This window comes from Canis lupus, chromosome 21 (genome assembly GCF_048164855.1).
Source record: "Canis lupus baileyi chromosome 21, mCanLup2.hap1, whole genome shotgun sequence".
Taxonomy (NCBI): Eukaryota; Metazoa; Chordata; class Mammalia; order Carnivora; family Canidae; genus Canis; species Canis lupus.
Genome location: NC_132858.1, coordinates 13,781,702 through 13,807,041, shown reverse-complemented (window position 1 = coordinate 13,807,041; position 25,340 = coordinate 13,781,702). Strand labels below are relative to the sequence as shown.

General features: G+C 39.0%; 1 protein-coding gene across 5 annotated transcripts in view; it reads right to left on the bottom strand.

Moving 5' to 3' along the window:
- The window catches only part of CSTPP1 (centriolar satellite-associated tubulin polyglutamylase complex regulator 1), a 198,419-nt gene that overhangs the window by 49,853 nt on the left and 123,226 nt on the right, over positions 1–25,340 (bottom strand). The gene's annotated exons all lie outside the window — the stretch shown is intronic.

The following is a 25,340-nucleotide window of genomic DNA, read 5'->3' as shown; positions in this document are numbered from 1 at the left end:
TTGCAATAGGCTGGCTGCCTCTGTATTGAAGGCATGCCCACAAGGGGTGTGGCTGTGGGGTGTGTGTGTGTGTGTGTGTGTGTGTGCGCGTGCACACACAGAAGTTGTGGAAGGCCTGAAGTACAATAATTTCCAGGCCACAGGAAAACTATAACTGCCAGAGGGAACAGGGGACAGACATCACTCACGTGACAGCATGCTGCTGCTGAAAGGGGGCTGGGCGGGGTGGTAGAGAAGCAGTTTCCCTCCTAATTTTTTTAACCTATTCCAATATAAATCTCTACTGCAGGGAGTAGTAGTGGAAGAAGCCCATTTTTCATAATTCAATAAATTTCAATTCCAAGGTTTGAAGAAACTTTTCATTACATTTCAGGGGAATCTTCGAAGGGCCAAAAACATCATCCTTTGCTTCACAGAATAGGGTTCAGGTGGATGTTTTCTTCCCTCCTGGCAAAATTCCTTTAAACAGCCATGGGAAAAAAAAAAAAAAAAAAGACGACAGTACTGCCCAAACAGAGAATTGGTGCCAAACAGAGCCAACAAAAACAAAAACAAAAACAAAAACAAATTCTCCCAAACCCCAAACAAAAAAACCTCCCTGAGATACAGTGGACTATGTTCATTAGGTTCAGGTAGCTCAAAAGATGAGAACATTTAATAATTAGACTCTAACAGACCAAGGTGCTGTAGGTAATGGGACCTCAAAAAGACAGAACAAAAGATCCTGTTTCTAACAAAGGTTCTGCAGACCTTTATACTACAGTGAGCAATGAGCGTGAGGGATGCTGCCCAGGAAATGAAAGGACTCAATCGTTCCTCTTCAGTGAGCGGAGCCCAGAAGGAGTGTTCCAGGGCGCTCTCACAAACACTCTTTAATAATACCATCCAGAGCCTTTGATTCAAGGAACATGCTGAAGAATAAACAGCCTATTAATCTGAGTTTTCTGGTGTGCCTGAGTATACAAAGCAGCAATGAACTAACCCCTTGGCTCTCGCAAACATCCCAACTGCACACCATCCGCTGCTCCACTGCACAGCTCAGCTCCTCCTCTCCACCACTGCATGCAATTTGTCCCTGGAAAAACTTCAGGGTTTGGGGGCCCGGGTGGTTTCAACTAAGGATGCCCAGGCCAAACCCAGGGTGCAAAGAACTGGAAACAGCGCATCCTTGTTTGGCCATAGCAGCATACCCATGTGACTTCAGGCTCAAGCGAGAACTGTGTAGTGGTGTGACTGGGTGAGGAGACAAAGTCATCAGTCTGCCTTTTTCTGAGCCAAGTTGACAGCCACAGGCCTGGGAAAGGAAGGCCCAGTTTCAATTGCTTCCCAGTCTTGGTTACCTTGGTGGCAGGAAGGGCTCCTGCATGGGTGGCCTTTGGGTGCCATTCTGTGGAAACATTCCTGGGCGTTTAGCCTACGTAAAAATTACCAAGTATGGTCCCTGAGTTTTCAGGGAGGAAAGGAGAAGAAAGATAGTGGCTGTTTCACTCTCTGATCCTTTCACTAGGAGTTGTTCTTTAAATAAACAATCAAGTGTAACTTCTGTGACAACAACAATTTGGGTGAACCATCAGGTTCTCCTTCTGCCTCCAGTGAAATCATAGATAAAGAAGTGGATAGAATGAACTTTAAGTAGGAAGCCACAGTTCAGTTGCTGAAACTGATTGAGGCTAGGATCACAGGCTCAAGTCAACCATAAGAGCCAGGCGCTTCTTTGTGTTACAGTCACTGACCTCATGCAAGGTGTGTGCTTAATCATAAAAGGAACTGGCCTGATGAGGTGGATAATTGGTATCACTGCTAACCAACCAACCAACCAACCAACGAACACCCCCCCCACCACACACAAACGCACGCGCACATACACACACACACACACTTCAAAGCACATATCCCACTGACCCCAAATTTATATACAAAGGAAAACACATCTAGTGAAAGTTTCCTTTCGAAAAATAATTTCAAAGAGGTACTTTGATTTTTGAAAAATTAATTCTAAAATTCTCTGATTCTACTTTCAGAGAACCACTTTGTGTTTGGTCTCTTGAACTGGAGAAGAAAGGGCACACATCTTACAAAAAAGAAGGAAGAGCACAAAAGCTCACACATTTTGCATGAGTCTGAGATGGCACAGAATGCAATGATGAAGAGCATAGGCCCTGCTGTCAGATTGAGGCCTGTCACTTGCTACCATTATGATCTAAGACATGTTACATAAAATCAAGGAGTTTCAACTTCTTCACCTATGAAATGGATTCACACTCATGGGATTAGTTCGAAGATTATACAACGTATCAGAAATGTTTAGTGCAGCCTGGGACACAGTAAGTGCTCAATGGATGACAGCTGTACTTATACTCTTTGAATCTTCTAAAAATAGGCACTCAACATGGCTCTGTGGAGGGACCTGACTGGCAGTTGGCACATGAGCTATACAAAATGGGAGTTTTTCATCTCTTTATGAGGCTGGGCTTAGAAGGTCTCCAGACCTTTCCTCATGCACTGGCAACAAGAGTTTGAGTTCTAGGGGTTACTGATGAAAGGGCAATGAGACATCAAGTCCAAGTACTCTGGGGCCCTCACTTTGGACTTGGGAACTGAAGATTGGCCTGGGGCTTTCCTACCCGAGTCTGGCTTAGCAGATACAGCCTCCTTCCTCTAGGCTTCCACCTGTTGAGACAAACAGATGTAATCTGAACATAAGAGGGGCCTTGCAAGCACAGATCTGGTATCAGACAGCCTTTCTCTGTGGCATTCCTAGGGTTATAAAATGACAAACATTCCAACAGACTGAATCTAACCCTTCTTGCCCTGTAATGGAGGGCCTTAGGAAACCCCTCTTGTGATTAGAGCCATCAGTACCTCCCTCCGAGGCTGTGAGGTGGACTTCATTAATATTGATGAGCTGCAGCTCGTTAACCTCATTTGATGTTTATTTACAACCATTCTTCTCATATGCTAATGAGTGACACTGGGCTCTTCAGATAGAAAGGAGAGAACTGGACCCTCTCTGCCAGCATCTCCCTGGCAAACTCCTGTCCCTTGAAACAGAAGTTTGCACAGAGGGAATGATGCCAAATGGAGGGAATGCAGCAGAGAGGACAAAATGATGTGAAAAGAATGTCTGCAATGTGATGGTGTAGAGAGAAGCCCAGCTGCTGGGGCCACCGTATGTATGACTGAGGTTTGGTTACACCCACCCAGAGGGTAACAAAGAGAAGTTGAAGGGCAGGGATCCGAGGAACCATGAAAGGAGCAATATGTTAGATTTTGGAATTGGGGTGGGAGTGGAGATGATTGGGCCCCATGTGTGTCAGGGGGCTTGAAGGCTTCTCTCTAGCTCATTTCATTTTCTTCTGTGATCTTAAGAAATCAACAAACAGGGGATTGGGGTAGATTTCTGTAAGGCAATTAAATGCCAGAGCAACTAATGCTTAGCAATGCTTGGCTTAGACAAAGAGTACTTGCTTGTTGTCCAGAGTGTTACTGGGAAATGGGTAAGCAGGGAGGAAGAATCACTGTTTCTTTTCCCCCTAAGTCATGGTTATATCTATTAAAGAATAGGATGATTAGCAAAGAGGAGTCAGAGGATGCAAGAGAATATATATATTTTTAAATGGCCATTCTATTGTTTCAGGACTGCTAAGCCTAATGGAACACAGGACCTCTTTCAAATTACATAGCACATACCAAGTCAATTTTGGGTTGTCCCATCCATTCAAAAGGTATGAAAGAAATATATGACATATGAGGGGATGGAGGGAAAAATATTTCAGTTATATAAATACAGCAACATCAAACTTAAAATTTCTTAAATACTTAAATGCCAATTCCCATTGCATTGCTTATCTTCACTGCTTTGCACTTTATATTACTGTTTAGATAATTATTTCCTCCTGCCTGTGGGGTCCACACCCTCTCCTTTCTCCCAATCTGGCTTTTTCAGTGAAGTACTTTGAAGATCATTCCTACCCTTGATGTGCCTTTCTGTAAGGCTAAAGAAGCAGGAGAAAAAAGGAATATCTTACCCTAAAGATTTAACCACATTTATTTAAGTACAAAGTATTGGTTCTAACAGGTAGATTTTATGTTTGAGTTGTTTGTCTGAGATCATTATCCCTTAGGGTATAAATTTCATCTCTTTCAAGTTTTGTATGAACTCCATTGCTGTTGGACTGAAGGAATCAATAGCAATCTGCATTCAACCTGACAATCTCTGGTTCACCTATGTTTAGGGACAAACATGTCTGGAAGAATAATTGACTATAGCAGTATTTCTCAACCTTTTTTTCCCCTACATTTTGCCTTCCCCCTGCTCCCACTCCCCCTCTTTTAGCTTTCATAGGCATTTTTTCCAACTGTCTACCCCTCATGAATTTTACTCTCAAAGAGAGTAAATTGCCCCCTCTGGGGGCAATATTGCTACCATTGAGAATGCATGTTCTAGAGACTTTTTAAAAGTATATCATCTGACTTAATGTGTCTGAGTTTGAACCTAACATTCTCCCGAAGTGAACTATCAAACACAATTACACCTCTGTTCTGATTTTACAAAAAGAAAGAAAGAAAAAAAGGACATTTTTGTGCCTAACAGTGATAGTTCTTCCAAAGAAGAGATCAAAATCCCTTTTTTCCCCCTCCACACTGGACTTGATCTATCCACAGAATAAATGGCTTACTTTTTGGCAGCGTATTAGCTTTTTACAATAGTTCTATTTGAGTGTGGGAAGAGGCAATAGATTGTCAGGTCCCTTAGGGACCCCCAAATAGTTCACTCTTCTAAAAGTCAACAATATATTCCCTTGTAAGAGTAGAATTAAGTTCATTATCTCATTAAGTTTCTCCCAAACTCCGGAGGAAGATAGTGACTGGTATTGCTATTTCCCTTTTACAAGCAGAGAAATGATGACATAAGCAATTAAGTAGCTTAATTTAGGTCACAGGGATTGCAGTTTCTTCATGTAAACATCTTAGTTGTCAAGTAATATTACTCTGAGGATTCCTAGACCCTATGTATGTCTTCTGGTTCCTACTTTCTAGGATCATGGTGCTCTGCTAGAGAAATGTTCATAAAGGTTGTTCTACCTCTGCCAGCCACTTTTCTCCTTCTAACAGCAAAAAAGCAAAAGAAGGTGTAAAGAGATAAGAATTGACTAATGGGGAGAACTGAAGTGACCTTAGGCTATTGTCCTAAAGGTTACTGTTTCACAAGTAAATGGCTTAAGGTGGCATAGAACACCACATAGGTAGGTACACACATTTTTATCTTTTCTAAGATGAATACCACCATCTTTGCAGGGTTCAAATGAGATGTATTAAACCATGATGCACTCCTCACAAGCTGCAAAGACCCAAATCAAGACCTCCCACAAGTAGTCTTCAAGGAACATGAGAAGTTCACATTTTATTTAGCAGTCATGGAAACTGACCACATCTTAGAACTATCTATACTTAAAACTCACCATAAGTGAGTTGGAATTAGCGGCTGGCAAACCAAATAAAAAATACTATCTACAGGGCTCTCCTCTGTAAACTGGCTTCAGGCTCATTTAATTCTCCCAATTAAATCAGTGTTAAAATTACCTCAGAACAAAACAAATGTATTTGTTCTAAGGAGTAAGAGACTTTAAGAGATAACTTGTCTATCATGCCTTCAATAGATCTGTACATAATCCATTCCTCATAACCAGACTCTATTCTACTAAAACCGAGACAAAGAACTTCAGAGAAGGGTATTCTGTTATAGTGCTTAGGAACCCAGTCTGACATTAAGTAACATCATCTCTAATAAATTCGCCCTCATGTGTGACCTCAGTCCTTCACCCTGTGATAGAAGTTAGTTTCCTTTTTGTTTGAAGAGATGGAAATGACCTAATTAAGGGTTAAGGGCTTTAACTTTAATTCAGAATGCACAGAGCCAAAAGATACACCCTAGATCAACACAAACACATCAAGGCAAAGATCAAAGTATATGCATTTAGCTCAACTGGCTTCTGATACAGCAATGTTATGCTAGTGTTTTTTTGCTGTAAGCCAGGAACAAAATTGAGAACAAATTTACTTGAGAGATGGCAAAAGAAGCAAACATACAACACTTCAGTTTGTCTCAAAGAAAATGAAGCTTGGACTAAAGTAGAAACTAGAAGTTACAAGGTGTGAAATCTAAAGATCGACTCTTGTGTTACAGAAGAGGCATTTAAATGAAAACCATTTCCTACTGGATGCCATAAATCAGGAACAAATGGGGGAGTGGGGCAACTCCTTTAGAACCTTGGACATCACAGCAAAGGAACTAAACTGAAAATACTCCAGCTGAAAGAAGAAGAAAGAAGAAAGAAGAAAGAAGAAAGAAGAAGAAAGAAAGAAAGAAAGAAAGAAAGAAAGAAAGAAAGAAAGAAAGAAAGAAAGAAAGAAAATAAATACTCCAGCTTGGGAGAGGTGAGCAGAGAGAGAGCTCCACCCAAACCACTGTTCACATTGGTTGCAGCAGCTGTCAATGAACTGGAAAGGGCAGTGAGCAGAAATGAGCATGACCATGCTCCGATCTTGATTTGTTAATGTCAGCAGCATTTGTCTCTCTTGTTCTACCAACATAACCAGTTAAAGAAACAATCCTAGATTCAGGAAAAGGCTAATCTTTTTCATTGGCAGGTGACCAAAGAAAACACATTCTCCAATGAGCAGTATAAAGCAATAAAAACAAGACTGTACTTATCAGACATTTTTATCTGAAGTGTTCAAAACATTTGCCAATATTATACCCAGTTCCCACTTCCCCTTCACCACTTTCCCCCCAGCTGTGGAAGGAAAAGCAAGCTTTTCATAGGAAGGATGTCTCCTTTGCACATTGATGTAAGTCTGAATACAACTTTAGGAAAAGAACCTCCCAAAGAGGGTGTGGGTGGGGATTCTCCAGGGAGCCAGATCCTCCAAGCACCCCGGTAAAAGCTTTGCTCCACCACTTCAAAGGCAGTGTGGTAAAGTTCCTCTTGGCAACAATAGATGCTGCCAGGAAGAGCAATTCTTCATTTGGGCCAGGGCCCAAAAGGGAGAATTCAGAAGGAAAAGTAAGAAGGCATTTTCCCATCCAGATATAAGTAAGGAAACAGACCCACTGATTCACTAATTCTTTTTTCTAGAGATGGTATTATTATCCTGGTTTTAATGCTTAATGAACAATAGTGTGAAGAGCTGTTTAAGATAATTTGCTCAAAGTTACAAAGTAGATCTGTGACACAGAATGGCATAGACTCCAGGAGTCAGCTTCAAACAATGATAGATTTAAGTTATCAGAAGAGCCCTCAGAGGTTTGAAAAATAGAAGTGAGAAGACTTTTTTCTTTTAATGGAGAATAGTAATGAGTAGAAAGATATCCTAGATAAATATATACAGCACAGGGCAGCCTGGGTGGCTCAGCAGTTTAGTGCTGTCTTTGGCCCAGGGCATGATCCTAGAGACCTGGGATTGAGTCCCACATCAGGCTCCCTGCATGGAGCCTGCTTCTCCCTCTGCCTGTGTTTCTGCCTCTCTCTCTCTCTCTGTCTCTTATGAATAAATAAATAAAATCTTTAAAATATATATATATATACACAACACAGTAGTCCAACCTCAGGGGAATAATAGATAAAAAAAAACCAGTATTATAATGCAAGGTTTAAGTAAACAACAGGTAGTACTATTTGTTCCAAAGTTTTGCACAACACATATAATTAGGTGCTGACATACTATATTACTGATGGGTCAGACATACTGTCAGTCAGTGAAAGTGGTGAGTAGGTTACAGATAGTTGCCCTTAAAAGTTTCAGAAATATAGAGAAAACAATCATTTCCTTTGCTCCATATTCCAAGTGGCAAGTCTTTCCTGGGCACAGATATCTGAAGTCCCCCAGTAGACAAGATGCAGAGACATTTTCCCCAGAGTAATATGCTGGGCACTAAAGAAGTTCCTTGCTTCATTGGACATCTAGAAGAAGCCGAAAGGGACTCAGTCAAGTATTAAATCTTGTTGATAAGATGATTTGAAATTTCAAATTTAAAAAAAAAAGAAATTTCAAATTTGCAATGGCTTGAGGTAGAGCCTTTAATAAAAAGACACTAGAAAAAAAAAAGACACTAGAAAGTCCTAATTCTTCTTTAACTTTGGAACTATTTTTAATAGTAATCTCCTTATTTTTTTTCTGCTGGGCCTTGGTACTCCAGAATATCAAGCTCAGAATGATATAATTGAGAAGGGATTTTCAAAAAGATGCTTTTTAAAATTTTTTATTTTTTTCAAAAAGATGCTTATTAATTTTTATGAGATAAATCTAGTAAATCTGAATGTGACCTTGGCTCATCATATCAAGGTACCCAATTAATGTTTGCCTCCCTTCACCCAAATTCATGCCTCCAGGCAAGAAAACAATTAAACTTTCATTAAAAATCAATTATCGGACAGCCTGGGTGGCTCAGTGGTTTAGAACCACCTTTGGCCCAGGGTCCTGGAGACCTGGGATGGAGTCCCAAGTCGGGCTCCCTGCATGGAGCCTACTTCTTCCTCTGCCTGTGTCTCTGCCTCTCTCTCTGTGTTTCTCATGAATAAATAAATAAAATATTAAAAAAAAATCAATTATCTTTCCAATTTTATGAGGTACCTAGAATAGGTCAATTCATATAAAGAGAAAATAGAATAGAAGTTACCAGGGGCTAGGGGTGTGGTAGGGAGAAATAGAGGTTATTGTTTAATAGATATAGAGTTTCACTTTGGGATGATGAAGATGTTCTGGAAATGGATAGTGGTGAGGGTTGCACAATATTATGAATGTACTTAATGTCACTGAATCATCCATTTATCAGTGATTAAAAAGGTAAATTTATTATGTATGTTTTACCACAATTTTAAAAAAGATCTGTCTTGTTTTAAAAAATATCCAAATAAAGGCTCTCCAATCATTCCTTTATAATAATGTGGTCTAGAAATTTCCCCAAGTTTATCTGTTCATCAGAATCACTTGAGGTACTTATTAAAGTTATAGATTCCTTTGCCACACCCCAGACTGGCTATTTGGGAATTACTGGATCCTAAGATAGGCTCATGAAGGCATGGTTGGACACTGTCTGTACTGGGATAGAGTGGTGCCATTTCAAGAAGCTTACTAACCCTTAGATTTTTTCCCTATGTTTTCTTGTTTTTGCTTTTTTTTCAAGTTTTTTTAATTTTAGTAAAATACATAAAACAAAAAATTTAACCATCTTAACCATTTTTAAGCATACAGTTCAGTGGTATTAGGTACATTCTCATTGTCATGCAACCTTCACCACCTCCATCTCCAGAACTCTTTTCATCTTGCCAAACTGAAACTCTTTACCCATTAAACAATAACCTCCCATTCCCACTTTGATCCTGGTAACACCATTCTCCTTTCTGTCTTCATGATTATGGCTACTCTAAGTACCTTGTACAATTGGAATTATATAGTATTTCTCTGTTTATTGGCTTATTTCACTTAGTATGATGTCCTCAGGGTTCATCCATGTTGTAGCATGTCATAATTTCCTTTGTTTTAATGCTGAATAAAATCCCATTGTATGTATATACCACAGTTTGCTTATCCACTGATGCCCTGATAGATACTTGGTTGCTTCCATGTTTTAGCTGCTATGAACATGGATATACAAGTATCTCTCTGAGACCCTGCTTTTAGTTCTTTTGAATATATACCCAGAAGTGGAATTGCTGGCTTATCACTTGGTAATTCTATTTTTAGTTTTTTGAGGAACAACCATACTCTCTTCCATAATATCTGTATGATTTTACAATTCTCCAATGTACATAGGGTTCTAGTTTATTTATTTTTATTTTTTTAAAGATTTTATTTATTTATTCATGAGAGAGAGAGAGAGAGAGAGAGAGGCAGAGACACAGGCAGAGGGAGAAGCAGGCTCCACGCAGGAAGCCTGACGTGGGACTCGATCCCAGGACTCCAGGATCATGCCCTGGGTCAAAGGCAGGTGCTAAACCATTGAGCCACCCAGGGATCCTCGGTTCCAGTTTATCCACATCCTTGGTGACACTTATTATTTTCTGTTGTTGTTGTTGTTAATAGTTGTTGTTGGGCGGCCCTGGTGGCTCAGCGGTTTAGCGCCACCTTCAGCCCAGGGCATGGTCCTGGAGACCTGGGATCAGTCCTGCGTCAGGCTCCCTGCGTGGAGCCTGCTTCTCCCTCTGCCTGTGTCTCTGCCTCTCTCTCTCTCTCTCTCTCTCATGAATAAATAAATAAAATCTTAAAAAAATAGTTGTTGTTAATGGTAGTCATCAGAATGGGTTTGAAGTGGTATCTCATTGTAGTTTGGGTTTGCATTTCCCTAACAATTAGTGATGTTAAGCATTTTTTCATTGCATCCTTTCATTTCATTCATGACTGACTGGTGATTTGTACATTTTCTTAGGAGAAATGTCTGTTCAAGTTCTTTGCTCATTTTTTAACTGATTTAATTGTTTTCAGATTTAATTCACCTAGAAAAGGGTCTGGTTTGAATCTCCAGTATAGAAGGCATTTTTGAGAGATAGCATGTTATTGTTCAATTACAGTTCAATAGTTATTAAGAGTACCAAACATTGGGCTAGACATTAGGATTACAAAATTCAGTAAGGCATGGTTTCTGTGCCAAAATAACTTAAAGTCTAACTGAGAAGACAAACAACTGATTTCAAAACATGTTGATAAACGTAATGACAGGGAGTTTAGAACACACAGGACAAAGTTTAGCCCACTTGGTAGGCTGAGATAGAGGGATGCTGAGGGAAGGTGTTCTAGAGAAGGTGCTACCTGAAACGAGTACTGGAGTGGGGGTTTATCCAAGTGAAAAGATGGCATAGTAGTGCTACAGTCAGAGGCTAAACAAAGGCATCCTGATGGGAAACAACATGTGAGATGAGGGGAACTACCAGTTGAGTGCAGTAAAACTGAAGAGTAAATTTCAAGGCAAGGGGTTGTTAGAAATGAGGTTGAAGAGGGAGGCAGAGATCAGGTCATGAAAAGCCTTATGTGCTTCATTCTATAGATGGTTTTAAGTAAAAGAAGAACAGCAGCACAGTTAGATTTTCTTTGTATAGAAATCACTTGACTCCAAAGCAACAAAATGGATAGGTGAGATTGTAAATGTTCAAGTAAGACCTGGGGTAATGATAATGGGAATCAAAGGGAAAGGTCAGGGATCCAAGAACTATTTTGAAGGTATGATCAGTGGGACTTGTCAGCTGACTGCATGGGAAGGGGGAGAGAAAAGGAGACTAGAATGAAAAGAGTATAGCTCTGGGAACTGATATGGGGAACCCTGGAGGAGAGGCAGATCCAAGGGTGAGGATGAGGAGTTCTCTTTCTGACGTGTTGAAATGAGGTAATTGTCAGACACATAAGTAGAGATGTAGAAGCCTGATAGGACCTTGGATGTATGTATTTAGGGCTAGAAATATAGACTTGGAAGTCATTTGCCTAATGTAGTGGGAAAAGTAAAAAGAGGTAAGACTGCTCAGTAACTATATGTAGTGAGAAAGTAATTAGCCAAGTATGGAATCTGGGAAATTCCAACATTTAAGCTGAGGAACAAGGAACAATGGGAAGGATTGGTCAGAGAAGGAGGAAGGAAGTGGTAGTGGAAAGGGTATAACTTTGAAGCTAAATAGTATCAGTTTTAGAATTTCTTCTCCACTACTTATTCTATGTTCTTGAACAAATTAGTTGTAAGCCTCAGTTTTCCTGTCTATTATACAGGAATAATATAGTAGCCCCCCTCTTATCTACATGGGATACACTGCAGGACCCCCAGTGGATGCCTGAAACCAGGGATACTATTGAACTTCTATATATGGCTTTTCCTATATATACATATCTATGGTAAAGTTTATAAATTAGGACAGTAAGAGATCAACAATTAATAATAAAATAGAACAATTATGACAATAAACTGTAACAAAAGTTAGGTAAAAGTGGTATCTTTCTCAAAATATCTTCTTGTACTGTATTCACTCTTCTTTTTGTCATGATGCGAGATGATAAAATGCCTATATGGTAAGATAAGAAAATGCGATGAAGTGAGGTAAACAACAAAGACATTGTGATATAGTGTCAGGCTACTATTGACCTTCTGACTATCTGTTAGATGGGGGATCCTCTGTTTTTGGATCCCTGTTGATTGTGGGTTACTGAAACTGTGGAAAGCAAAACCACACCTAACAAGGCACTACTGTAACACCTCGCAGATTATGATGAGGATTAAGTGTGATACTGTATGAACTATAACTTTAAAAAGTGCCTTTCACAATGACTACCTCACTGAAGGCGCACAATAAATGTTATTTCCTTTTTTTGTTAGTCTGGCCCTTTTATGTTTCTTTTCCTGTAAGTAACAGGAAGTAGGGTATCCTTAGTTGTTATGCAGTTTTTAGCTTAACCAAGGGTCAAATTGGAGACAGCTTGGTCTCTGCCAATCTACAGTTACTCTAAACTGAAGCCACAAAGATGCCAAAAATTCAGGTTTGTAATAGTACTCTTGATGTCCATATAACTACTGTTCTTCTGTGTTATTTCTGTTTTTCCAGGACACTCAGGAGCTGCTCTGCAATGAAAAAAGTGAACAAATAACATCTGAAACAGGTTAGGAATTCATAATTGTTAGAGGTGACACCAGGTTTACTTTTGGCTCAAGGAAGATACAGGAGTTTTGTATTTGGCAGGTGGTAAAAAGGTGTTAGAATGTTCCAAAACACTAAAATTAGAAAAGAAAAAATTCTTCAGATTCAAAGATTAGTAGAGTTTATTTGTTTATTCTTTTTAAAAAATTTTTATTGGAAGCTAAATCATGTATTACATCACCCTGGCAGGCCTGTTTTTAATGATCTGTAAGCCTCAATGAAGCAAGTATCATTTAAGGCTTTGAAGGGAGAGAGAAAAGGGTGTTTCAAGTCCCTCAAACAATTTACTGCTCCAGTATTTCTAATAATCATGTGAGTATTTTTCCTTTTGACTGGAGAGCAAAGGAAAACAGAAACCTGTGGAAACTGGAGTTGGACAAGAGAACAAAGTTCATAGATAAAAAAAGGACTCAGCCCTTACAGCCTTTAAAAAAATGATCCACCATAGTCTCTTTTGTTCCCCTTTAGTGATCTTTAAGTGTCACAAAAGGCTCTTTGGGCTGATCTAAACAATCATGGGAAAGTTCTTTCAGGAAAAAGATACAATGATTACTGTACTTTGTCATGGTCATGCCCATTGGTGGGCCACTTCCCCTCAGAGATGTATTTCTCTAATTAGAGTGAGGAGCTGAAAACAAGCAATTTTTATTTATTTTTATTTTTTAAGATTGTATTTATTCATGAAAGACACACAGAGAGAGAGGCAGAGACACAGGCAGAGGCAGAAGCAGGCTCCCCACAAGGAGCCTGATGTGGGACTTGATCCTGAATCCTGGGATCACACCCTGAGCCTAAGGCAGATGCTCAACCGCTGAGCCACCCAGGCGTCCCAAAAACAAGCAGTTTTTTTTTTAAGATTTTATTTGTTTATTAATGAGAGACACAAAGAGAGAGAGAGAGAGAGGCAGAGACAGAGGCAGAGGAAAAGAGAGAGAGAGAGAGAGAGAGGCAGAGACAGAGGCAGAGGCAGAGGCAGAGGAAGAAGCAGGCTCCATGCAGGAGCCTGAGGTGGGACTCGATTCCAGGTCTCCAGGATCAGGCCCTGGACTGAAGGTGGCGCTAAACTGCTGAGCCACCCGGGCTGACCAAATAAGCAGTTTTTAAGTCAATAATGCAATTAAAATATTTCCAAATAACACAATAGTTTTATTTCTGTGACAATTACCTTCCTTCATTCCAAAGTGAAACTATCTTTCTACTATTAGTGTACGGCTAAAAAAGTTAACCTTCAGGAATCTATAAAATAGTGACCGACATAGAGTAGGCACTCAATAAATACTTGCTGAATGAAAGAATGAATACATAGAGCAGAACATACACCTTCTCTTTATGGCCTCTGTTCTTTTTGTATTAATGTAAGGCTAATTTAGCTTCTTGAGAGTCACATCATCCTGTTGCTAAAGACTCAATTCAGTGGTGCCTGGGTGGCTCAGTCAGTTAAGCATCTGCCTTTGGTTCAGGTCATGATCTCAGGGTCCTGGGATGGAGCCCCAGCCCCCCAGCCCTGCTCAGCGGGGAGTCTGCTTCTTCTTTTCCCTCTGCCCCTCCCCCTGCTTGTGCACACTGTCTCTCAAATAAATAAATAAAATCTTAAAAAAAGGACTCAATTCAAGTCTCTTGTAGTCTTATTATTAAGGTGCATGTTATCATGGCTCTTTTGCTTGGACAATTTTTTCAACTGGGTGTTTAAAAAATTTTTTAAAATACTTATTATTTTATATTTTCCCATTTTAGTTGTAAAAATGAGCCTGTTGCTCAAGCCCAGAACATGTCTAACTGGAACACAGAGGTAAGAGTTACACACAAACAACAACAGATTAGCTTCTCAGTCCCCTTGGCATCCTCTAAATCATCTTGCATGACATTCATTATACTTGTGTCACTTATTCATTCACTCATTTATTTATTCAACAAATATTTACTAAGTCTTAATATGTGTCAGGCACCATTCTCAATGCTGAGGACATAGCAACGAACAAAAGGGACCCAAATCCCTGCCCCTGTGGTGTTTACATGTGCAGGGAAGGTCAGGCAAAACAAGAAAAACATGTCACGACAAACAAAATAGTAGAGGACTTATTCTAGATTACAAGAAACTAAAGAGATGTTACCAAGTACAATGTGTAAACTTTGATTCTATCCTGGATCAGAAAACAAACAGCTAAATATATTTGAGAACAGTTGGGGAAATTATAATTTGCACTGGATGTCAGATGATGTTATGGAATTGTTTTTCTTTTTTTTTTTTTTTAGAGGTGGGGAGGGGCAGAGGGAGATGGAGAGAGAATCTTAAGCAGGCTCCACATCCAGGTTGATATCATGACCTGAGCCAAAATCAAGAGTCAGACGCTTAACTGACTTGAGCCACCCAGGCGTCTCTGTCATTCATTTTCCTAAATGTGATAACATCGGGGTTGTGCAGGATACTAAGAGATTGCCCTTACTCCTAGAAGTATGTCAAGGTAAGGTGTCAGGGTTCCTGTAACTTAGTTTCAAATGATCAATCTATCAATTATCTATCATGCACAAACAACAAAATGTTAACATTTGGTGAATCCAGGTAAAGGGCAAATGGGTGCCTTTATAATACTCTCATAACTTTCTTGTAGGTTTGAAATTTTTTATAATGAGGACTGGTGGGAGTAGGGGAAACCTACAGCATTTCTATTCAGAGATGTGAATCATGATTAACTGATTTATATGCTGAGTGAAATAAGTCAATCGGAGAAGGACAAACATTATATGGTCTCATTCATTTGGGGAATATAAAGAATAGTGAAAGGGAATAAAGGGGAAAGGAGAAAAAGTAAGTGGGAAATATCAGAAAGGGAGACAGAACATGAAAGACTCCTAACTCTGGGAAACGAACTAGGGGTGGTAGAAGGGGAGGTGGGCGGGGGGTGGGATGACTGGGTGGTGGGCACTGAGGTGGGCACTTGATGGGATGAGCACTGGGTGTTATTCTGTATATTGGCAAATTGAACACCAATAAAAAATAAATTTATTTAAAAAAATGATTAACTGATTTGACTCTTATTCTTCGACATTTTTCTGAAAGTGTGTTGATCCCTCATCTTGAAAGATTTCCTTTCATTATTATACCTAGTAATACTTTCCCTTTTCCTTTGCAGCCATAGGAAAGGCTGGGATATGGAATAGCCACAGGATATTCTCTCACAATATCTCTTTGCTATGACTTTGTTAAATTAACATTTATTAAGTGGAGCACAGGATGCCAGATGGTGAGTCTTGGTTCAACAGCAGACCACAAGAGAAACTGAAATAGATATGTTTATTTATTTCCAACAGATCCTGGAAGAAGCACAAAGCACTAGGGGCCACGTGGGGAGGTCAAGGCAGGGTGCAGAGAGAGAGAGAGTGACCGGGCCTGGGACAACATGCCTTTATCAGGGTCTGTGTGTGGAGTGCTTTCAGGTTTCCAGGCTAAGGCTGGATTGGTCAATTCAAACCAAAAGAGTGAGGCTTTAGGGGCACCTGGGTGGCTTAGTCAATTAAGTGTCTCGGAGTCCTGGGATTGAGCCCTGCTTCTCCCTCTCCCTGCCACTCCCCCTACTTGTGCTCTCTCTCTCAAATAAAAAATTTTTTTTTTTTTTTTAAAGAGTAAGGCTTGGGATCCCTGGGTGGCTCAGCGGTTTAGCGTCTGCCTTTGGCCCAGGGTGTGGTCCTGGAGTCCTGGGGGATCGAGTCCCAAATCGGGCTCCCTGCATGGAGCCTGCTTCTCCCTCTGCCTGTGTCTCTGCCTCTCTCTCTCTCTCTGTGTCTCTCATGAATAAATAAATAAAATGTTTTAAAAAAAATAATAAAGAGTAAGGCTTTAGTGAGCTCCACAGGGGTCTTTTTAAGAGGTGCACAAGGGGTAGGCCCTGGGTGGTAGGGGAGACTGCTGATCACAAGGGTTGTTAGGGAAGTCTTATTAGGAACTCAATTGCAAGCTTGTGACCCTGCCAACTGTTATCTAGAGCATTCACTTGCATGAGGGGACTAGTGTCAGTTTAAAGTCCCTGCAGACCAAATAAAATGGATGCTGAGGCAGCAATAGCATGTGGTAACTTAGCTCAATTCTCTACACTCTTCTTTCAATTTGATCTGAAATAGTGCTTTTACATATATGTTATTCTCACACTTTATACTTGACTTCAGGAAAATAACAAATAATTACAGTGCAGGAAAGATACAAGAACAAAGTATTTAGCAAATTAGCCATGAAGCCAGTAATATGGGGTATATATTAGATTCCTATGGTTGCTGTAACAAATTACCACAAACTTAGTGGCTTATTCTCCTAACAGTTCTGGAGGCCATAAATCTAACATGTGTCTTACAGGGCTAACCAAGGTGTCAGCAGGGCTGGTTCTTTCTGGAGGTTCCAGGGGAGATTGTTTCCTTGTTTTTTTTTTTTTTTTTTTCATTTTCTAGAGACCATCTTAATTTCTCAGCTCATGGTCCTTTCTTCCCACGCTTTTGGCTTTCAGACTGCTTTTTTCCTCTTCTGTCATCAAACCTTCTCTGCCTCCTACAAGGACCCTTGTGATTATATTATCCAGGATAATGTCTCCCATCTTAAGATTCTTAACTTAGCCTTATCTGCAAAGTTCTTCTTGTCATATAAAATGACATTCACAGGTTCCAGGGATTAGGACCTGAATATCTTTGGGGGACATTATTCGGCTTACCACAGGGTGAGAGAAAAACAAAGGGTCATATAAACAACAAGATATAAAGGAGAGGATCCTCACTTATTCTTTGAAAATATATTAGAAGGTACACTATCATTCCTCCTTAGAAAGGGTATTCCCATCACCATAAACACTTAGACTAAGATAATAAAGCTGGATGAAGGTTCTCAGACCTCATTTTCCTTTTGGGCTCTACTACTTACTATTTAAACAATGTCAGGCAAATTATTTATCTGCTATGCTTCAATTTCCTTGTCTTTAAACTGGAGATAATATTTACTCAAATGGTGGTCAAGAAGATTCAATACTATAATGGATGAAAAGATTTAACACAGTTCCTGATACATTTAAATGATGGTTGTTATTATAAATTATTATTCACAGGATGTACCACCATTGTGATGCTAAATCAGTACACAGCATTTTTAAAAAATTTTTTTTAATTTTTATTTATTCATGATAGTCACACACACACACACACAGAGGTAGAGACACAGGCAGAGGGAGAAGCAGGCTCCATGCACCGGGAGCCCGACGTGGGATTTGATCCTGGGTCTCCAGGATGGTGCCCTGGGCCAAAGGCAGGCGCTAAACCGCTGCGCCACCCAGGGTTCCCAGTACACAGCATTTCCAGAGGGCTCTAGTGATTCACTTCTTCTATGTGCATTCTATATAAGATAATAAGTAAAGCTTACTCAATTGTCATTTTTTTCCAATTTTATGCATATTTGTTGGAAGTATCTCTAAACTGAATCACAAACTTCCTTGTCTTACCAATAAGATAATAGTGAACAGAGTTACCATTTGCTTAATCATTCTAACCTTATGAATATGGCTTATTGTTCTGGAGCATAATAGAAAGATATCCTCAAAAAAGCAAAAAGATTAATAAAATGATTTATTTGTCTCCTACATGGTAAATGACCTTAAAATACTGTTTTTAATATAGATTTTCTCTTCACTATTTGGCTTTCTAGTGATTCTCTTTTCTGATAACATTTATCATGACTGTGGATGTGTGTCTGTGATATTGTGATTTATAAAAAATATATTTTGGGGATGACCAAAATATATTTCTCATTTATTTAGGCACAGTTCCTACCTCACAGCTCCCCAAGCCCCTGGAATTTCCTAAGTGTTGAGACTGGTAAAATTGTCTTTTGTTTGTGAAAGAGGTGACTTCTGGAAGCACATAAGGATGTGGCTGCCAGAACCAATCTTGTGATTAGAGGGTGGAACTTTCAGCCCCATCTCCTTACTGCCAGGGCAGGAAAAGGGCCTGGAGATGGAGTTTAATTACTAAAAGCCAACAATTTAATCAACCATGCCTATGTTGATGAAGCCTTCATAGAAACCCAAAAGAATGGGGTTCTGAGAGCTTCTGGGTTGGTGAACACATGGAGATTTGGGAAGAGTGATGCAGCTGGATAGAGCATGGAAGCCCTGTGCCCTTTACCCATACCTTGCCTTCTGTATCTCTTCCATCAGGCTATTCCTGAATTATATCCTTTTATAATAAACTGGTAGTCTATTAAATAAAATGCTTCTCTGAGTTCTGTGAGCTGCCCTAGCAAATTACTCAAACCTGGGGAGAAAGTACTGAGAACTTTGGATTTATAGTTAATTGGTCAGAAGTACAGGCAACAACCAGGGCTTGCTACTGGTAAAGTAGGGCAGTGGCGGGGCCAGGTTGGGAGGATGCGGGGCAAGCTTTTAGGCCAGAACCCTTATTCTGTGGAATCAGATGCTGTCTCCAGGTTGATGGTATCAGAATTGAGCTGAATTAAGTTGAATTCTTAGACACCCTGCTGGTGTCTAAGAATTGCTTGGTGTTCTGTGGGAAGCCATGCTGCTGTGTGGGCTAAGGCTAACAATACTTTAGACCACTCTCACTACTTTTTTAAATCTGCAATTGATAACCTGATCTGTATTTGAAGTTTATGCATTTATAAGAGGCTCCCTGTGAAACTCTTAGGAGACTTCCTGCCTTGCCTACAAAGACACATATAAATTCTGTACACACTGGCTCTTCAGGGACTGTTTTTTACTTACTTTCAAATTAGTGGCTTTGTTTTGAACACCTTAGAAATTTGATTGCTATGTTGGTAAGATATTAAAGAGAGTTCAACCATGTCTGACACTACCCTGAGGATCTAATGTTCAATGCAAATCAAAACACTAGAAAATTAATAAGTTTAAGGTATGACAATATCTTCTATTTAATGATCTTATCAAAGTGCCCCATTAAATTACTCTGTCCATTTGGATTTGGAGTTTTTATGTTTTTGTTTACAATGAACATCAGACAATCCATGAGGCTAATGATGGACATTCTATACCCGTATGTACACAAATGTATACATAAACAAAGGAAATCCAGATTACCCAGTGATTTAGCCTTATTAATTCTTGTTTCTACATTTTTACTCACAACATTAACTCTCCTCCTTAATTGAGCCCTTTGTTGATAAAATACTTTTTTGTTTGTTGGTTTATTTCTCCCCATAATTGCTCCTTGGCCTCAGGGAAGGCATGTGAAGAGCAAATCTTATCTTTGCTGTAGACTGTGGCCTCTTTGTTTTAGCTGTGGCCCATTCTTAAATGGAAAGGATAACAGGATACTCAGAAAGACAAGCTGGTATATTACACAATTAAGATTCAATGAATTCTCAGATGAGCCATATCTACATTTAAGTATAAAATCCTTAATAAAACCAAACAAGAGGCGCCTGGGTGGCTCAGTGGTTGAACGTGTGCCTTTGGCTCAGGTGATGATCCCCGGGTCCTGGGACTGAGTTCCGCATCAGGCTCCCTGCAGGGATCCTGCTTCTCCCTCTGCCTATGTCTCTGCCTCTCTCTCTGTGTCTCTCATGAATAAATAATATCTTTAAAGAAACAAAAACAAAAAAACAAAATCAATTTTTGGATTAACTGTCATTGAAATTATCCATGTCACTGGTATTTTGCAGGTTTACTATGCATTTTAGGTACACCCATTAAGTGTTATTAAAATGCATGTTTATTAGTACTGCTCTTAATGAGACATAGTCCATTCATTTTAATTTACAAAACATGTAATGAATTATAGTGGTAGAGAGTGCTTCTTTCTCTATATTTTCCAAGAATCTGAAAAATCAAGAGGTTTTCTTGTTCTGTCCACGATGGCTCTATAGTAAAAAGCACAAGTATTAAGTGTATACTAAGAACAATATAATAAGTGCAATTTATGGGGTACTTACTAAGTGTTAAGTGCTATATAGGGTACTTTTTATATTGTGGTGGTTTTAGGACATGTCCACAAAAATCTCTTGATACTCCCTTCTTCAAAAGATGGACCCTAAGTCCCTTCCCCTTCAGTATGAGCTAAACTTAGTAATCCACTTTTAATACACAGAATAAAACAAAAGTGACAGTATGTGACTTCAGAAACTCAGTCATAAAAGGCACTTTGGCTTCCTGCTTGCTTGTTCTCTCTCTCTCTCTGAGATCACTTTTTCTGGGGAAGCCACTGCCATAGTCATGAGGAATATGTGAACTTCCTAGGCCTCCTGCCAACAGTGATAAGTGAGCTTAGGAGTCCTTTTCAAGCCTTCAGATGACTGCAGCTGAATCTAAGTCTTGATTTCAACTTATGAGGGACATTGAGTCAGAACCATCCAAGTAATTTGCTCCTACATTCCTGATGCTTAGAAACTGTGTGAAATAGTGTTTATTGTTTTAAACCTCCAAGTTTGGAATAATTTATTACATAGCAATAGATAATAAACACACACACACACACACACACAGAAACACATATATTTTATTCTTACAACCACCACGGGATAAGTGGTATTTTGAGGAAACAAAGACTTAGGTGGTTACTTAACTTACTCAAGGCCATACAGCTACTGGTTGCAGACCCAATGATACCACACCCATATTTGTTCCACTATATTATACTATCTTTTTTCAGGTCTTGTTTCTTTTAGGCAGCTTATTAGCTATCTCTCCCAACTTTGATTAGCTTGCCATCAATGCTCTCACTCAAACAATGGATTAGGGAAAAAAAGAAAAATGGCTAAGGACATAGTCCAGAATCATACTTCTGGAGATGTCCCTTTAGGATGATATGAACCCATTAATTAGCACATTTTTGGTATGATCGTTCAACCAATTATTTATCATCCATCCTATATTACTTTTGCTTATTCACAAGGATATCACTTTACTAAGAGGTAAAAGAGCTGGGATTGAAAGCAGGCCTTCCTTACCCACAAAGTGTGGGTTCTCTTTCCCTTGACCCTCTTCACTTCTCCCCTCCCTTCCTCTCCCCTCATCCTCTCCCCTGGTCCTCTCCCCTTGCTTCTTCTTCAATCAACTCTCATAGGCTTATAGTTACCATAGCTTCCTTTCCTGAATACCTACAGATATTTATTCTTTTTAATAAATAGTTGAAGAATATCACTCAAGACAGGTATCAGGGTCACCAACCTCAGTCTCCTTAAATGACTTTCTGAATATTGGTTCTCTGACTCCAATCTGGAACTTCTCTCCACCCTCACCCCTCCCCATAATGAACACAATTTCCATTTTCTACAGACTGCAGCAATGGTACAGCCAGTTTACCTACTAGATGTCTGTACCCTGGAATGTAAATTAGATCCAGAAATCTGAGTTCACTTAAAGGAGTTAGGTGATCTCTTAAAATCCCAGTCATGTTTGATTTCATTCCCTGAAACTACTCTTAATTTTATCTTTTTCAGTCCAAATAGCATCCTCTTTGAGAAAACTAAATCAAAACAGGAGGTGAATGCTCTGGTTTTTTTTTCATTCATTCATTTCTTTCATTTCATTTCTTTTTTTTCTTTCTTTCATTTCATTTCTTTCATTCATTCATTAGATGGTATACCATCTACCTAGACCTAATTGTTCCTTTAGCTACAATGTAATTTTTTTAAGTTTTATTTATTTAAGTAATCTCTACACCCGCAATGTGGGACTCGAGCTCAAGACCCTACGATCAAGAGTTGCATGCTCTTCTGAGTGGGCCAGCCCAGCACCCTGCTGCAATGTAATTTTTTAATAAGGAAGACTTTTATATATGCATTTTTAAATTTTGTTTATTTATTCATTCATGAGAGACACAGAGAGAGAGAGAGGCAGAGACACAGGCAGAGGGAGAAGCAGGCTCCATGCAGGGAGCCTGACATGGGACTCGATCCCAGGTCTCCAGGATCAGGCCCTGGGCTGAAGGCAGGCGCTGAAACACTAAGCCACCCGGGATGCCCTATATATGCATTCTTATGTTTATTGCAACATTATTTATAATGGCCAAGATGTGGAAGCAACTTAAGTGTCTATTGATAAACTCAACACTCAAAGAACAAATAATCCAGCCAAGAAATGGGCAGAAGACACGAATAGTCATTTCTCCAAAGAAGACATAAAAATGGCCAACAGACATATGAAAAAATGCTCAAAGTCATTCAGCATCAGAGAAATACAAATCAAAACCACAATGAGATACTACCTCATACCAGTCAGAATGGCTAAAATGAACAAGTCAGGAAATGACAGATGTTGGCATGGATACAGAGAAAGGGGAACCCTCTTATACTGTTGGTGTTGATTGTAAGCTGGTGCAACCACCATGGAAAACAGTTTGGAGGTTCCTTAAAAAGTTGAGAATAGGGCTAACCTATGACCCAGCAATTGCACCACTGGGTATTTACCCCAAAGATACAAATGTAGTGATCTGAAGGGGCACCTGTACCCCAATGTTTATAGCAGCAACGTCCACAATAGTAAAACTTTCTTTTTTTCCATAGAAAAAGCTCAGATGTCCATCAAGGGATGGATGAAGAAGATGTGATATATACATATAATGTAATACTACTCAACCATCAAAAAAATGAAATCTGCCATTTGCAATAATATGGATGGAACTAGAAGATATCATGCTATGTGAAATAAGTCAATCAGAGAAAGACAATTATCATATGATCTCACCCTTATGTGGAATTAAGAAACAAAACAGAGGATCATAGGGGAAGAGAGGAAAAAAATAAAACAAGACAAAATCAGAGAGGTAGACAAACCATAAGAGACTCTTAATCAGAGGAAACAAACTGAGGGTTGCTGGAGGGAGGGGTGTGGGGGAACAGAGTAACTGGGTGATGGACATTAGGAGGGCACATGATATAGCGAGCACTGGGTATTATGTAAGACTAATGAATCACTGACCTCTACCTCTGAAACCAATAATACATTATAAAATAACATTAATTAATTGAATTGAAATAAAATGTTTAAGAAGTGTCTATTGATAAATGCACAGATAAAGATGTCATACACATGTGTATATGTATCATATGTGTGTATAATAGAATATTACACAGCCATAAAAAAGGATGGGATTTTTGCCATTTGCAACAACATGGATGGACCTAGACAGTATTATGCTAAGTGAAATAAGTCAGACTGAGAAAGACAAATGCCATATAATTTTGCCCCTATGTGGAATTTAAAAAAACAATTAATAAATAAACAAAAGAATCAGATCTATAAATACAGAGAACAAACTGATGGTTGCCAGAGGGGAGGGAGGAAGGGAGATGGAAAAAATGGGTGAAAGGGAGTGGGAGATATAGGCCAAAAAGGTTATTTGCTCTTACTACTTCTATTTATATTGTAATGAGGTCCTACTCTGTGCAATCAAGAAAAAAGAAAGACCCCCACGAAGATTGGATAGGAAGAAGTAAAACTGCCTCTATTTGCATATGACATGATTTTGCATGCAGAAAATTCTAAGGAATCTATAAAGAATCTATGAGAACTAATAAGAGAATTTATCAAAGTCACAGAATACATGAGGAACATACAAAAAGCAATGAGATGTCTATAATCTTGCAGTGAAAAACTGGTAAAGAAAATAACTTCAAAAAATAATACTATTTATAATACTTGCACAAAACACGAACTATTTAGGGATATTCAATAAAATGTATAAGATCAAAAATAAATAAATAAATGTATAAGATCTATATATTAAACACGATAGCACATTGCTGAGAGAAAGCTGAGAGAAATATAAGAAGACCTAAGGAAAAATGTACTATGTCCATGGATTGGAAGATTCAATAATATAAAGTTGACAATTCTCCCCAGATTGATCTACAGAATCTTCAAATCTCAATCAAATTCCTCGCAGGCTTTCTTTCTTCCTTTCTTGTAAAAATTGACAAGTTTGTTCTAGAAGTTATATAGAAATGCAAGGGACTTCTAATGACCTAAACAATTATGAAAAAGCAAAAGCTGAAGCGCATACACTACCTTACTATAAAGCTAAAGTAATCAAGTCTAAGGTTTAACAAATAGATCAATAGAATAGAACAGAAAATCTAGCAATGAACCCATACATATATAATCGACTTTTTTTTTTTTTTTTTTTTTTTTTTTAAACAAAGGAACCAAAACAGTTAAGTGGGAAAAGTAGTCTTTTCAACAAATGATGCTGGAACAAACAACTAGTTATCCAGATGGTACAAAAGAGGACCTTGACCTCAACCTCAAACCACCCACAAAAATTGATTCAAGATGGATTATTTACCTAAACATAAAAGCTAGATTTCCAACACTTTTAGAAGAAAATGTAGGGTAATACTATCACAAACTTAGGATAGGCAAAGATTTTTAAAAACTGGGCCCAGAAGCACTAACCATAAAAGAAAAAATTTATCAAATGGAATTTAAAAACTTCTGCTTAATGGAAAACACCATAAAGGGAAAAAACAAGCCAAAGAATAGTACAGATATTTGCAATATGCAATCTGACTTGCAACCAGAATACATAAAGAACTCCTACCACTCGGTAATTAAAACAACCCATCCTAAACTGAGTAAAAGATTTCAAAAGGCATTGAGGGGGGCACTTGATGGGATGAGCACTGGGTGTTATACTATATGTTGGCAAATTGAACTCCAATAA